Source organism: Orcinus orca, chromosome 9 (genome assembly GCF_937001465.1).
Source record: "Orcinus orca chromosome 9, mOrcOrc1.1, whole genome shotgun sequence".
Lineage (NCBI taxonomy): Eukaryota > Metazoa > Chordata > Mammalia > Artiodactyla > Delphinidae > Orcinus > Orcinus orca.
In genome coordinates, this window is record NC_064567.1 from 7,272,824 (window position 1) to 7,289,889 (window position 17,066).

At 46.3% G+C, this 17,066-nt stretch overlaps 1 protein-coding gene across 4 annotated transcripts in view; it reads right to left on the reverse strand.

The window, feature by feature from the left end:
• The window catches only part of CUL1 (cullin 1), a 107,326-nt gene extending 90,702 nt beyond the window's left edge, over positions 1-16,624 (reverse strand). The window contains exon 1 of one of the 4 annotated variants that reach the window (XM_049714714.1): positions 16,609-16,624. The gene's annotated coding sequence lies outside the window, so the exon portion shown is untranslated. Of the gene's footprint in view, positions 1-4,254; positions 4,272-16,121; positions 16,282-16,399; positions 16,524-16,608 lie in introns of those variants that run through there. The other 3 variants (XM_033412641.2, XM_004283645.3, XM_049714713.1) reach the window with 3 other exon arrangements.
• Positions 16,625-17,066: the final 442 nt, after the last annotated feature.

Below are 17,066 nucleotides of genomic sequence, written 5' to 3' on the forward strand. Positions count from 1 at the left end.
TCTGAAGTTCATGCTTCCCACTGCCCTCTTACAGGGGTCCCCTTGGTGATCTCAAGATGACCCCCAACTCCAATCACGCCCACATGGGACTGAGAAAATACTACACCGATTACTACAGAGAACAGACAAATCCAGATGACCCAAAACCAGGGAGCACCGCTAGTCGGATTCACTTAGAAGGGCACACTTGGTTCCTTCAGTGCCAGCTCTAATTCTGTTAACTCATTTGAAACTAAAGACCCAAACAACTTTCCAGGGCTGTTAAAGAGTTTTAAATGAGACATCGTATGTAAAAAGGCCTAGTTCTATGGCTGGTACCTAGTAGGAATTTCCCAGCCAATAGCTCTTTTTCTCCCTTCCTTCTTAGATACAACACCAAAGGCAGGATCCATGAAAAAAATCACTGATAGGATGGATGCACTTCACTAAAATTAAAAACTTCTGCTCTGGGAAAGACACTGTCAAGAGAATGAGAAAACAAGCCACAGACTGGGAGAAAATATCCGCAGAAGAAACATCTGATAAACAACTGTTAACCAAAATAATACAAAAATTCTTAGGACTCAGTAAGAAAACCACTTGATTAAAAAATGGGCCAAAGCCCTTACCAAAGATATTCAGATGGCAAATAAGCATATGAGAAGATGCTCCACATTATGTCACCATCAGGAAAATGCAAATTAAAATAATGAGACACTACTACACACCTATTAGAATGGCCAAAATCCAGAACACTGACAACACCAAATGCTGGTGAGAAGGTGGGGCAACAGGGACTCTCAATCACTGCTGATGGGAAGGCAACACGGCGCAGCCACTTTGGAAGACAGATTGGTGGTTTCCTACAGAAATAAACACTCATACCAAGCAATTCAGCCATTAATTATGCTGCTTCGTATTTACCTAAAGGAGTTGAAAACTAATGTCCACACAAAAACCTGCATACAGATCTTTATAGCACCTTTTTTCCTAATTGTCAAAACCTGGAAGCAACAAAGATGTCCCTCGGAGTGAATGGATAAATGAACTGTGGTCCACCCAGACCACGGAATACTACTTAGTACTAAAAAGAAATGAGCCATCAAGCCATGAAAAGACATGGAGGAAACTTAAAGGCATATTATTAAGTGAAAGAAGCCATTCTGAGAAGGCTATATACTGTGTGATTCCAACTATATGACATCCTGGAAAAAGCAAAACTAAGGAGACAGCGAAAAGTTTTAAGTGGCTGCCAGGAGCTTGGTGGGGTTCGGGGTGGGGAAATAAGTACGCAGAGCCCAGAGGACTTTTAAGGCAGTGTACTACTCTGTGCGGTACTGCAGTGACGGATACACGTTATTATACACTTGTCCAAACCCACAAGATGTCCACCACCAAGAGTGAACCCTCATGTCAACCATGGACTTTGGCGATTATGATGTGTTAATGGAGGTCTGGTTGTAACAAATGTACTACGCTGGTGGGGGATATTGATAACGGGGGAGTCTGTGTATGTGCTGGGGCAGGGAGTATATAGAAAATCTCTATACCTTCCTCTCCATTTTGCTGTGAACCTACAACTGCTTAAAAAAAAAAAAGTTAAAAAAATCAAAACAATAAAAGTAGAGGCTCACTTTTGATCTTTCTATTTTGCTCATGAAATAACTTGCATTTTATAATCTAGAAAACATGAGTAAACAAAAAGCTAGTACTGAATATCAAATACTGTATTTGCTTATTTTTCTTAAATGAAAATTAGGCTATTTTGATCATTATTGCTACCTGAATAATGGATATGTCAATAAGTAGATTTTACATTTATACCTGTTACTGTAAAAATGGAAAGTATATCAATAACTGGTTCTTCTTTGTAAACAAAATATCTGGCCCCAGACCTTCAGACTTTAATAGAAGTAAGACTTCTGATTCATGGGCTCTGCTCTGTGGTTGGAAGGCAGGGGCCTAATTCACAGCTAAATCCTCAGCACCAAACACAGTGTCCCGACACACTGCAGGGCTCCAGAAAGACTGGGGAAATGATGATTCCAAATATTTTGGGGACACATCTGAATCACTGATGACACATAAAAAAAACCCCAAACCCAGGACTCCCCTGGTGGCGCAGTGGTTAAGAATCCGCCTGCCAATGCAGGGGACACGGGTTCGAGCCCTGGTCCGGGAAGATCCCACATGCCGCAGAGCAACTAAGCCCGTGCACCACAACTACTGAGCCCGTGTGCCACAACTACGGAAGCCTGCGTGCCCGAAGCCTGTGCTCTACAACAAGAGAAGCCACCGAAATGAGAAGCCCACGCATCCCAACGAAGAGTAGCCCCCGCTCGCTGCAACTAGAGAAAGCCCGCACGCTGCCAAAACTAAATAGATTAAAAAAAAAAAAAAAACCCAAACCCACCCAGCCCATCAGCATACGGAACTACAAAGAAGCATGCTAGAACATGTTAATTACATGCAATTTCATTTTCTCCCAGCACAGTAACAGTACTGAGAAAAATGGGGAGGGGGGAGGCACACCATTTACGTTATGTTTAAAACTTAAGAGAAATTATTCAAACAGGCGATAAAAACTGTAAAACTGATGGCTTGGAAAGGGAAGAAGCAAGGACTCACCATCCTGGGGTAGGACGTGAGCACATGTATTTAAACCTTCACGGTTTGTTTGATGAGTTCTCCCACTTCCTAAAGACTAGCAGAGCTTTGAAATTAGTAGGCCCTCAAACTTATACTAAACGAGGCAACATAGCTGCTTTCTCCTTGAGATCAACCTTTGTCCTTCTAATTATATAAATATAGAAATATGCTAATTCAACTCATTCCCCCAAACACACATACAATTTTATAATCATGAGAAATTTTGGATGCCATTAAGTATGGAATTTTCTCCTATGAGCATCTTAGGAATTAGGATACAATTTTTATTCTTGGTACTTGAACAACTAATTAATAAGTGTTTTCAAATCCTAAAAATCCAAATACAAGCACTCAAAGCTTTAAGTACTGTCCAAGTTATAACTGAATCTTAAGTCCATTAGAATACAGATTCTTCCTATTTTAATTACTATGTGCCTTCCAGTGGGATGACAGGAGCACCACTGGTATAAACTGCTTTAGGAAGCTTGAAGGTGACCCTAACCTCTTACTATTTAGCAGGTGCCATGCAGACTGACTGGTTCGTCCACATAAACGAGCTTTACCTGTGAAGGACCGAATTTCAGCTCTCAGTTTCAGCACAATGCTTTTATAGGGACATTTATTCAATGATCTAGCCTGGTGCTTGCACGTATTTCATTTCCAAGCATTTTCGTTCACTTTAAAACAAGGAAATACAGTATTACATTTGATCATTATCTACACCATGCATATTTTTCAAATTCAGGACTGCAATCCATTAACGTGTGGGCCATGAAATCAGCTTAGTAAATGGTAGCCGGAACTCTTCAAAGGAGTGAAAATGAGAAGAGCTCATAGAACTTAAGTATTGCTCAGCGCATCTTTAATTCAGTTATGTCTGTGTATGTACAGAGTTAACCTACAAAATGTATTTCTTACTGTAGAAACAATTGAAAAAGCACAGAGTGACATTACACAGTGACATGACTATTTCAAATAGTTAATCGATAAGTGCATGTGGATGTCTGAGGGGACCCCCAAGTTCTGGTTCCACAACTCACAGCCTGTGTGAGCTTGGGCAGATTCCTTAACTTCTGTGCCTATAATTATCTGCAATTATAACACAGATAGACATATATATATAATGGGGACAATAACAGTACCTATCTTATAAGGTTGTTGGGAGGTATAGATGAGTTATTTAAATAAACTGTTTAGAAGGGTACCAGACACACAGTAAGTATTTGCTACTATTCATATTAACACTTCAACAAAGGTTATCAGATGTCCTCGAAACTCCTAACATGCTACTTAAATAAAACAACAAAAAAACTTCTCAGGGGGAAATGTCAAAGCTAGCGTGTAAGTCAAAATGAAGTAAAGTAAGGTTGCCTGAAAATTTCACAATACGCTTGGACAACGTAACACCAGGGGTACTTTACAAATTCCCACCAAAGTGGGCCCATCATCAGAAGACAGGGAACCTTGTATTCTGACGGACCTGGGGATCCAGACAGAAGCAGTTGTAAAAGTTCAGATTTTCTTTGAAATTTCATTCGTTCTTAAAGTTCATCTGGATCTTTCATTCCGCCACCAAATACACGTAATAGAATGCCCTAAAATACCACCTTGGAAACCGTTTCTCACCCTAGTTAGTGGGTGAGCTGCTGTTTTATCGAATCCACTGAGGTTGGAAGCCTGCTGCGGCGGAGCTCTCCCTGCACACCAGCATCCCAGCATCTCTCTCCTGTCTTGGTGCTGCAGCATCATCAGGACCCAGCCTAACAACAGACAGGCAGATACAGACAGCAAGTCGTTTTCACTCCTGAGATGACCGGGATGTTGGTGGTACAGGAAACATCTTCAGGCCACCGAGGGTGGAAATCTAGACACGGACCTTCAGCTGGGGAGACAGAATGACATGTCACATGCAGATGACAGGTCTCTCCCACTCCTGGTGATGCTGCTGCTTCAGGAAAGGATGCACTGTTCTACCAAACACGCTGTCACTTTCGTTTCAATGAAATGTTTCAACTCACAGTCCCCACAATTCTGTTCAACTAATGTGCAGATTTCCCTCCTGTGTGGCCACGGTTTTCCCTGTAGTTGGTGAGTGCTAGACCTTTAAGTAATATCTGCTAACCCAGCAGATTTTGAAAGTTACCACGTCACTAATTGAACAAGATCCTTCATCTAATCTGGGTTTTCAAGGCTTTTCATTACTTTTTTTTTCCCACTAATACAAATAAATTATCTTAAGTTCAAAAATTCTGACCAGGGGACTTCCCTGGTGGCACAGTGGTTAAGAATCTGCCTGCCAATCCAGGGGACACGGGTTCGAGCCCTGGTCCGGGAAGATCCACATGCCGCGGAGCAACTAAGCCCGTGCGCCACAACTACTGAGCCTGTGCTCTAGAGCCCGCGAGCTACAACTACTGAAGCCCGCGCACCTAGAGCCCACGTGCTCCGCAACACAGAGCAGCCGCCGCTCGCCGCAACTAGAGAAAGCCCGCGCGCAGCAACGAAGACCCAATGCAGCCCAAACCAAATAAAATTTAAAAAAAAACCTGACCGGCAGCTCCCTCTAGCTAAGTGAATTTTCAAGACACTGCCCACTTCACTACAAATTGGTTCAAAAAGAATAAACAGTCCCACTTCTACACTCCATCTGATTTGGAGCTTTCACGTTTTGAATACAGTTTACCGATTTACTCACCTTACCGAAGGTACGAGAGCAATCTGGCGGCACAGGTGCCTGGACAGTGCTTCTGGCCACGCGGGGTCGTGACGAGCCAGAGAGGCACCTACCGCTGCTGGGGGTCGGCACCCAGCCCCACCCCATGCACACGTGCACTGCGGACTTGATAAAAAGCATCCCGTTGAAAATGTCCTTACCAGCTACGACAACAGCAAGTAGTCAAGAGACTTATAAATACCCGGGAAAGGGTATGAGAAGGTGCACAGCACACAAAAGTGTGTTTGAACCTGGGCTTTAGCGCCTATCAAGGATAAACAGATTAAATTCAGCCTCTCAATTATTTAAGTGTGTCTTCTGAGTTCATGAAAATGTATCATTTGATAACCTCCAATAAGGGAGGTATTTTCTTTTTTGGGGGGCAGGGGCGGTGGTGGTTAAAAACTCGTGCTCCCCGCTCTGACTGAGCACAATCCGGCCACACCTATAACACGGGAAAGAGTCTGGTAAAACCTGTAACGGCCTCACCTAAGAAAATGATTCTGAAACTGACCTAAGCTTCTAGCATTTTTTACTTGTGGTTTTTTTCTGAACTGGTTCTAGTCATGATGTTTCTTTTTAGTTGCAAAAACTTGTAGTGAATTTCCTTCATAATCCGCACAACTTGTTTTTATGGTCACTATAAAAGTAGTGGCTTTTTAGGTTACTGTTTAGGGGCAGAAGAGACAAAAGCAGCTCATTTCACTTCTACAATAATTAAGCCTCATATTTTAAATAAGAATAAAGAACATCCTACATACTGAGATTGGTACAGATTTCTATCAATATACTACTTGCGACTGGGGCAGTACCATCATCTTTACAGTCAAGCTCAAGTTTGGTGGGAGAAGCCTCAGAGAAATGTCTGGCAAAATTCTTGATTTCACATAATTTACTTCATTAACTTGTGAATATTTTCTCAAGCAAGGTTTTCAAGCTTACGCTTCAAACAGCTTACTTTGAAAACCATCAAATCATGCTCCCAGTTGAAAATATAGTATTTTTTCAAAGAACATCAAAATCACAAAATGCAGATTTCCTCCACAGTTTAACAAGAACTCACTTCTATAACAAATGGGCACTTTAGAAGACTTGAGCTTCACAAACATGATCCAATTTTTACAATAAAATTTAGACGTCAAAACTTTGCAAATAAATCAACTTCTGCAAAGTAATACTGTATAAATGCAACGAACTATAGAAAGCAGCACATTTAGGACTAATTGTTTTCAGATCACACACCCCGAGTATGCACTTACACTCAGTCTACAGTAGACTGCCAACAAAACACACAAATCTGCCTCTGCATTTTGGGGGGAAAAACTCTCTTTTTAATGTAAAACTGCTGCCAAGGGAGTCATCTGAATGTGTTTTAAAATCATTTTTTACAACTATTAAGGGAATCCACCGTCCTAGTTAGACACACACTCATTCACCTATAAATCTACCATAAAAAGCAACAGTGGATATTCATCTTACACCACATCCATACTTTCAGAATTAAACGGTGTTAACATACGGTTTGTTGGTTAGAACCTTGAATTCTTTTTTTTTTTTTTTTTGCTGTACACGGGCCTCTCACTGCTGTGGCCTCTCCTGTTGCAGAGCACAGGCTCCGGATGCGCAGGCTCAGCGGCCATGGCTCACGGACCCAGCCGCTCCGCGGCATGTGGGATCTTCCCGGACCGGGGCACGAACCCGCGTCCCCGGCATCGGCAGGCGGACTCTCAACCACTGCGCCACCAGGGAAGCCCAGAACCTTGAATTCTTTAATCATAGACTGTTTCCATAAATCAGCCTATCAAAAGAAAATTTCTCATTTATAATTTATTATAGGTTAAATCTCAAAATTAACAGAACTTCCCCAAAATGGTTTGCTTTACTGAAATCTCATTGTTATGGGTAGAAGGTTGGAAGAACGAGGACACGACAAAGAGCCGGCACCCACACCAGCCACTTTAGGTGAGAAGTGCCGCAGATCAGCACCGAGCACACGGCCCGCCCGACTTTCAGTATTTTCTGAGCTTAAGGGGATGAGATGGGACGTGTAGTGAAGGGCTGGCGAGGACGGAGAGCGGAGCCCACTCCTGCCTGTCGTGGTGACGCCAACACCCGCTGGGGGCAGACTCTGCAGTCAGGGAGCCATGACAAATCCTGAACACAAGGCAACAGGAGCTGGTGACAGAACCGAACAAGGGAGGGATGAAGACAGGGCATTTTGAAGGAGGAACTAATAATACTCGGAAGTCACTATGGAACATCACAGTCTCGGAGAGAAGGCTCGAAACAGAGAAGCTGGGTGTGGCTTGGAGAGCAAATGAGATCAGTCTGGGGAGGTTGTGATGGTGGGGAGGGCAGGTGGGCCACGGGGAAGCCCTGCGGGCAGGCAGAGAGGCCACTGGGGCTCAGCTGGAAGGCAACCAGCTACCAGCGAGAACAGTCAGAACCGCTCTGGCCAAAACAGAACTGAAAAACCCCACAGCAAAGTGGACTAGAACAGAGAATCAGGTCCCAGAGGTACCTCCTGCGCGTCCATTTAGAGAAGAAGACATAACCGGAAGAGCAAAGTATTCTCCACAGAAGCTAAGGCCAAGAGATGACTCAAGAAAAAAGGATGAGAGCCTGGTCCAGAAGCTTGGAAAACACTGCATGTTACATCCCCTCCTTAAAGGGGCCAAAACGCTCTAGAAAACAGTCCTGGTTACACTTTGCAAATGTATCACGTGAACGGTGTTCACACTCTGGAAATCACTGAGCCCGAGACATGCAGGGGAACCCACTTAAAATAACAGGAAAGAATCTAACAGAACCTGAACGAGGAGAAGCCAAGTCTGAGTTTCAAGGGACTGAAGTGCTTTGAAAACTCTGGCAGTTTAGACTTTAAAATTTTTGAAACATCTTTGCAGTTAATGTTACCAACCAGCATTTCCCAGGTTTAAAAAGTACTTTCAACGTATGGCACCTCCAAGAAAATGTGAACCATGTGTGCTGTCATCCTGCTGTTTGTTGGTCCTCAGTAGTGAGGACGGATTAATGCTGGTCCATGTGCTTAAAACAATTTCTTAGAGACTTCCTGTGATAGTATTTAGGGTTTCTATTTAGACCAGGAATAAACTGAAACAGGAACCATTTCTAGACAACTACACGTCTAACTCCGTACTCATGAGGATCCCGATCTCCGCGCCACTTCCCACACTGCTCCCCAGAACACGGGCGTTTGCAGATGCTCATCGACGCTCCACTGAAGAGGGAAGAAGCGAACGCAGCCGTTCGCTCCAGACCACGCCTCTACTGCATGGCACGCCATTTTTCACATTTCTGATTCTAAAGTCAGTATGTGCTCTACAAAACAAAACATACTCTTTAACATGGTGGTAGGGTTTTCTTCCCCCAAAGGCTATTATTAAACTAAGGGTACACCTTACACACATACACAAGTACATACACACACATATCCTGTAAGATACACATTCTCTGTAAAATAATGTCTCCCTATAAGACCCTCAATGCACATTAACATATTAAAAGCCCCCCAATATGCAATCTAGCGTTTCCTAAATGTACTTCCTCACAGATCTTCCCTTCCACTCCAGTATCTTACACGTCACAGAACACAGGTGGGCAAATACTGCTCTAGGCAAATCAAAAATTACTGAAAATGCAGGGAATGGTAAAGCTGAGCTCCTTTATTATAAAAATAATAGTGACTAAACAAAGCTTCATAATGTCAAGTGATGACAGGTGTTACAGGCTTCACCATAAATGCCCCAGTTAAACTGCAGACATTCAAAAACAGAACACACAACGTCCCGCACAGGACAAAGGCGCCAACACACGGGACACTTGCAGAGGTACCACTGAGGAGCAGCGGCGGCAAAACTGCTCATCAGGCCAAGCGTCTTCAGCACCCCTAAGCCCTCCCTTCTGACTTTTGGGTCCCCTGTGGGTAGACATTAATCACCCTCTGGTTTCAGGAGTCTCTATCTGAAGACTGACTAGTGAACCATTCCTGCACCGAGTGTCCAAGGCTACCTTCACCCTGGGACTTCTGTCCAAAATGAGGCATTTATTTGCAAGAAGCAGAAAGCTGAGGAGGAACAGCTCCAAAGCCACCAATGTGGATTCAGCCCAGTCTCTGGCACATTCTAAGTGCTGAGGAATAGTGGTTATTACCACAGGCAAGATGATTCTGTAAGACAGGAGAAGTCAGAAGAAATCACTCTTGGACTTTTTTCTTCTCCACCCTCCCCCAAACTGAAGTCCCCTAGTTCCCAAAGACAAACTCAGGGCTCGGGGAGGGAAAAGGCCTCCAGCCCTCATGCCTGGGCCTCCAGCTGGGACTGAAGTCTGCTGTCTCCTGTTTCTCAGCCTCATCCACGATTTCAAACCTTTCCTTCCAGTCTGACCAGAGCAGGCCTCCCTCCCCACTGCAGGAAGGGGGCTCTGAGCTCCCTGGCTTTTCTCCCACATCCTGACTTACGGAAGCTGCCCAGGCACACTTAACTATGTTAGCTAATAGGGGACACGTTCTGTGCACCTGTTTCTCAGATGGCCAAAAGTATCCCTAATTTGTGTCATTTAGAATACGTTTCTTAAATCAATAGTAACATTTCAATGTTCCAGGCTACAGCACAAAATGTGTCAAAAGAATTTTTCTAATTTTTAGCAAATTTACATTCTTAGGCATGATGACGACAGGTTTAAACATCCATCTACTATTGCTAGGAGTTGTAAAGTTAGCAAAAAAGGACAGGAAGTTCACAGCATCTCTAAGAAAAGGAAACTTCCCCACTGAAGACAATTCACTAGTACATAATCCACTGTAATTCAACAAAATAACAAAACATAAACGAGGTTCATGAGATTAAGACAGTTTCATGGAGGGTGTGAAACTTGCAGGGGCCTAAAGCAGCTGAAGGATTAAGATGGGGGGATGGGAAGATGAGCTGCAAGGAGAACCTGAGGGCTGAGAGTCAGATATTTACCCTACGTGTCAACACACCTGGCAAGGGACCTGCAAATAAAGCAAACACCAGAGTGATTCCAGCACTGAACTGAGTGAGCAGAAACCTCTCGCTCGGAAGCAGGCTCACTGCTTCTATTGTCTTTTGTCTTCATGAGCTAACCCACCGCATTATAAATACATGTGTGCTGTAGAAAGTTGGATGAAAAAATAAAAACCAAAAGAATAAACTAAAAATAACCCATAATTCCACTATTCAGAGATAATCACTCAAAACATTTTGGCTTATTATCCTTTAAAAAATGTACACACACACTAAAAAGAAAAATTTAAGCATTACATATACTGTTTTACAGCACGTTTTTGTCTCACTGAACACAGAATTACAGAAATGCAAAGACTTATCTAAAAATGCTGAGATCATAATCCTTAATAGCAAAACCTGAAAACAAATGTTCAATAAGAAAGCATTAAATAGTGTACCCATGACAGAATATTAATCAATCATTTTTTATATTTTCTTAAACTAAATCCTTAAAAGTAGATTAGCTATTTCTAAGTGTATAAATACATATATATATTTTTTACATAGTGCTCTCAGAAAAATCATTCTTTTTCAGGCAATGAATGAATGGACTCATTTCTCCATACCCTCACCAGAAGTGACTTATTTTTCAATCTATGCCCAAGTTTTTAAAAACAGTATCTCACTGATATACTTTTCCAAGAGTACTGCTAGTAAAGCTGAAATTTTTGTCTTGTTTCTGGATCCTTCTTTTAAAAATTACCAGTTTGCTCATTTTTTTCCCCCACGGGGGAGGGGAGGGCATCGTCTTTACCTTAGTTTTTATAAGCCCTCTTTTTATAGTAAGCAAAGTAAATTTACTTGTTAAGTTACAATATCTCTTTCAGTTTGTCATTTGCTTTTTAATTCTGTTTAAGGCATTTTAACCTGCAGAAGTTTAATTATTCTAAAGTAATGAAAAGAGCCTTTTCCTTTACAGTTCCTACTTTTGGTGTTACGCTGAGAGGGTTCCTCCATCCTGAGATCATTTGTATTATCTTTTGGTTCTTAAAAACTTCGGTGGGGGGCTTCCCTGGTGGCGCAGTGGTTAAGAATCCACCTGCCAACGCAGGGGATATGGGTTAGAGCCCTGGCCTGGGAAGATCCCACCTGCCACGGAGCAACTAAGCCCGTGCGCCGCAACTACTGAGCCTGCGCTCTAGGGCCCACGAGCCACAACTACTGAGCCCGCGCGCCTAGAGCCTGTGCTCTGCAACAAGAGAAGCCACAACGAGAAGCCTGCGCACCGCAATGAAGACCCAACGCAGCCAAAAATAAATAAATAAATTTATTAAAAAGATAAAAACTTGGGTGGGGGGGATATTTTAAAAACACACAAGTTCATCATCCTAAAATTACAACCATCTTTACTACTTTATAAATATTTTCACTAGTACATACACATTTTAAGCACACATTTCATACAATCTGTTTTCCAAAGTATTTTCTGACATAGGCCTTTTTTAAAAATCGTAGCTTGTTAGATATGAACAGTCTTAAATGGTTTCATAAATTTAAGGCCAGTGAGTCACATCACACCAACTTAACAATAGTCCCGAAGTTCCAGAACTGCTCCTTTCTATCCCATCAGTGCCCAATTACTCCCCTTCAATGTCCCCCAGTTACTAAAAGACCGAGAAGAATAAGCTCATTCTTGGTAGGCAACCCAGTTCTGCATAATGAATTCGGTCCTAATTATCAATGATAAGATACCAATCTTGAAAGCATTTCAACTTTGCTCTCTTCTCCTCTTCCACCTTCATATAAATTAGACACTTTGGGAGCATCCCGTTAAAAGCTGGAGCCCTGGAGTCTCCCTGTCATGTTTTAACCCAGGCCTCACCACTCACGAGGCCTGATCTTAACCACCCAAAGCCTCAGCCGCTTCCTCGACGCCGTCAGAGGACTGAACAACAGCACCACACTCTGCGGGGCCCGATCAAGATTTTAAGTGGGTCGATGATCGTGAACAAAGTGTGAGTTTCATGAGTTGCAGCAGGTAGCGCAACGGCACAGGGACACCTGCCCGTCACAAGGTCTCGGCCCTACAGGAGGTCTGTCTATTCCAAAGGAACCACAAGTCTAGTCCAGGGTTAACTGCTAGGACAGTGACCCGGGTGGGGCCTCACGGGACCGCAGGGAAGGCTCCCACCCCGGATGGAGCATCAGGACCTGAGAGGAGCCTTTCCAAAGCAGCAGGAGTCTGTCGGGCGACAGGAAGGGGACACAATACTCGAGACCGCGGGAGAGCATGAGGAAAGGGCAGCAAAGCCAATTCTGGGAACAGGCGCTGCAGTGATGGGGAAGCTGCCAGGAGACTCTGCTCACTTGATCCCAGAGTCCCAAGGGAAAACATTTAAATGACCAACAAGCCTAGGCTTCACAACCCTGCTTCTCAAACACGAATAAGATTACGCTTTATAGGATGGTTCCTCAAATGTTGTTAACGTTAGAAGCTATGGCATTCGCATAGAACCCAGACTTTGAGGGCCTGAAGAAAACTTAAGAGTCAACTGAAAACCATCTCACTTTATAAATGAGGAAATAGAGGCTCAGCAAAGTTAAGTTCAAACCAGATCCCATGTCTTCTCTCCCAAGCAACATCTTCTATACCTAAGCAAAAATACATGAATAAATTACACACACATCTCTTTCAGAAGCTATATCCCTGTGAATAAAAAATTTAAAAGCCATCAAATATAATTCTGTTTATGGTGTGCATTATTAAATGGACACATTATAAACAAAGAGCTTAAATCTTTAGCAATAAACCTAAGGTTTTATTTAAATTTGATTTACTCCTCATTTCATGTTCACGTCTCAGTTTTGCAAGGCAAGTGAAAGGAGAGAATTTGTTGAGAAACTACCTGACAGCCCTCCCCCAAGAAACAACAAAAAAGCAAGGTGAACTTTTCATTGGTCCTTAAAAATGGTACATTCTTTTCTCCAGGCATACCTGAAAGACAAGCCCAAAATTCAGCCAATGGTCCCCAAAAGACATCTTATTCCAGACTCAACTGCTGAGGTAGAAAGCCCATGGCCCTGGAACCTATGCAGGGCTGAAACAGCGAGGAATAAAACACAAACACGCTCCTGTGTTTTGGGGGGCCCTAATTTTCAACTTGAAGGATGGCAAGTTAACTACTCCTCAATCTAAACCACATTCCTTTGACCTTTCCTTGCTGAAAGAAAGGCATACTATGCCTGCTGGGAAAACTGGGTGTGAACTTCTGATAAAAGGCCCTCAAGGACCCAAGAAAGGTCTCTCCTGTGAGAAAGGTCACTCGGGCTCTATTACCACCACTGCATTTGCATCATCTCTCCAACAGGGAAGAGCCTTAACTCACCAAACGATTTCACTTCAAAGGTAAGGCTGAAACATTTAACCTGAGGGGAAAGACCTCAATCTTGTTTAAAAACACACACACAGATTTTAGAAATCTACCCTAAAACTAGCTTTGAAACAACAAAAAAAGCAAATTAAAGTTTCACAACTTGTTTTCTTGGCACTTTCCTGGATTGCCATAGCTGAAGAAAACGTGCGCAGTTTTTCTGTCGGGGCACTGTGTTAGTTTCTGGGGTGCTGTAATAACAATTATAATTAAGCTTGCGTTCTTACGCAATGGAAGTGCAGTGACTGCTTCTGTAGCCAAAATCGGAGGTGGTCAAACACTCGGTGTAAGTTAGAATTATTCCAAATTTATTCACTCAAAAAACAACTGAGGTACCCATGACAAAGTTCTATGCTATTTACTTTGGGGATGCAAAAATACAGAAGGAGTATCTCCTGCCTTCAAGCAATTCAGTCAGAAAAGTATGGGAAGTAAGGCTGCACTGGCAACCCAGACTAAGTTAATTATCTCTACAAGGTAATATTCAGCAACAGGCAAAGGAGTCGACGGGCGGTAATATCTAAGCAAACTGCAGAATCAGCCCAGGCATTCACTGGGCTGTTAGTTCCCCGAGGTGGTGGGCGGTAAAAAATGGGGTGTACCAGCAAGGACCTGAGCCGGTGGCCCTAAGACACAGAGGATACTACAAATCGGTGAGAAACCCTACTACTACAGCTAAAAGTGTTTTTTGGGTTTTGTGGGGTTTTTTGTAACATAAGTTTTTAAAATATCACTCCAATGACAAAAAAAGTTAAATATTTTTAGACAGTATTTCAGCCACCCCTCTCCAGCTTAATAAGCACTGTCTCGAAACCTCCAAAAACGGGCATAATAGAGTTAAAGCAAGCCAGTCTGTTCGCATGCTTCGGAATTTGAAATGCGATGCCCATGGAAAGCAACAAATAGAACGTTGAAGTAAATTTTTTTCTAATATCCAAGAACACTTAGATCAAGAAAACGTCATATCCAATTTTTTTTTAGACGAAATATTGCTGCTTTTTAAACAACATTCCCTATTTTGCTACACAACCCACAAACGCTCCAGGATTTCGGAAAATTGGGTAGACAGAGTGGCCACAAAATGAAGTGTTAACCTTACAACTGCACACGCTTTTGCAGCGTGTTAAGATATGCCGAGGTCCTAGAAGCTGGGGTCGTAAAGTGAATTTAGTTCCCTTCTGTGACTCCGACGAGTGCATTTCCAAAACTGCGAGACTACTCCACTCCTAACTTGGACTGTTTTAATGCCCCTACGGGGAAGGGCAATTACACAGAGCAAATAAATACCTGAGTTAACTGCAATTCCCCATTTGCACCCTCACCACTAACCCCAACTGCGAACGATGAGCAACAACAGGGATCCAATCGGAAAAGAGGATCCTATTTTTGGCAGAGAGCTCGTTAAAGGGAGAAAACCCCGAACTTTGGAGGATTAGTCTCAAGAAATGCTCACCAATCGTTTCTCCCCGAACCAGCACTCGGCCTACATCACACCCGGGCGGAGGCAGGGGTACGCGGGGCGACCCCTGCACGCGGGCGGCGGCCGTCGCCCTGGTTACCTGCGGGGTCAGCGCGCGCTCCCGCCGGGCGCGGGACCGGGGGCGCGCCAAGGCGACGGAGCAGGCCGGGCCCGACTCGCGGGCGCTCGGTCGGCGCCGGGGGGCCCCGTCCGGCCGCCGCACTGGCATCCCTGCGCGCCTCCCCGGCCCGCTCCCCCAAGAGAACAGGGCAAAGGGGCGACTATTACCCAGTAATAGCGCCCCGCACAGTCGCAACAATGCGGGCGAGGAACCCGGGAGCCGCGGGCAGGGAACCGGAAAGCAGAGAGCCCGGCTCCGCGGCTCCTTCAGCGCGCGAGCCCAGTACTTTACTTGAGAGAACGAGTCCGGGGCAAGCGACGCTCGGGGGAGAAGTGATCCCGAGGGGGCGAGGGAGAGAGGGCACGGGTCCGGGCGCCCCGCGGGGGTCGCCGCCCGAGGAGAGGCGAGGCCGCCCGCCGGCCCGGCTCCGCGGTCCGAGCCCGGTTGCGCTGGGAAAGGGGCGGGCGCCATGAATCGGGCTTTTTCCCAGTGCGTAGTCCGGGCCTGGCCGCCCCGTGCCCGCGACCGGGGCCGCGGCCCGGCCAGGCCCGAACCGGCCGGGGTGACTCAGGGCCGGGCCGCGCGCTCCCCTCCCGCCCCCGGCGCCCTCCGCCCACGAGTACCCCGGCCCAGCCGCCATTCCGCCCAGCCGCGACTCGGCGGCTCAGGCCTCGCCCGGCGCCTGGGCTCGGCCGCCGCGGCCCCAGTCACTGCGACACCGCGGCTCCGGGCCGGGCCTGCGCCGCCGACTCTCCTCGGCCCCGGCGCCGTCGACACTCACCCGCATTTCCCGGGTGCCTAAATGGCTCCGGCGACGTCTCCACCTGGTCGCTGGGCCCGGCCCCGGTTAAATCCCCGTCCCGCCAAGGTCTCGCCGCGTCCCTCAGCCGCCGGGGCTGCCCCGCCTGGAGCTGCGTGCGACACGGCTCCCGCCTCCTCCTCCTCCCGGCCCGCCCGCCCGCCGGCCCTCCTCCCGCCGCCGCCGCCGCCGCCGCCTGCACCACGCAACCTCCGCCCTCTAGGCCTTTCCTCCGCCGCTCCCCGCCCTCCCGGCCTCACCGGCTACGGCTCCCGTGGGGGAGAAGCTGGTGGGGGAGGGCCGGAACGCACCGCCATCGGCGTCCGGGGCGGGGGAACCGGGAAACCGTCGCCGCCATCTCCCCACCAGCCCGCGGCGCGGGAGGGGCCCGGAAACCTCCCGCCCGCCGCGGCCCCGGTTCCCGGTCCCCCAGCGCCACCGAGGACCCGCTCGCGGGGCTGTTCTCTACCTGAAAGCCCGCGGCCCCTGGCCCCGAACCCCGGCGCCCTCCCCGGCCGGGCGCAGCGGATCCTCCTCCAGGTTTTACAGCCTCCCTCTCCTAGAGGCCGCCTCTAAGGACCCGGCTTCCCGCCACTTCGGGCCGAACGAGGAGGGGTCACCTTCTTAGGTCGGGGCAGCAGCCTGGGGAGCAACTGCCCCAAGACACCCCGGAGGAGGGGGTCTTACACACCCACTCCTCCCCCACTCCTGCGCGCACACACGTGCACCCGGTGGATCTGCCTCCCCGGCTGGGAGAATAACCAAAAGCCGCATCCCGACCGGCTGATAAAGTCTGAGATGGGCGAGTGGCCCTGAAAAGCAGGTACAGCCTAGAGATAAACGTGTCGTCCATTCTCGAGCCCCAGGACACCTGCGGGCCTCGGCGATACGCACCTGAAAGCCCGAGCTCCTCGGCGCCTCTCTCCC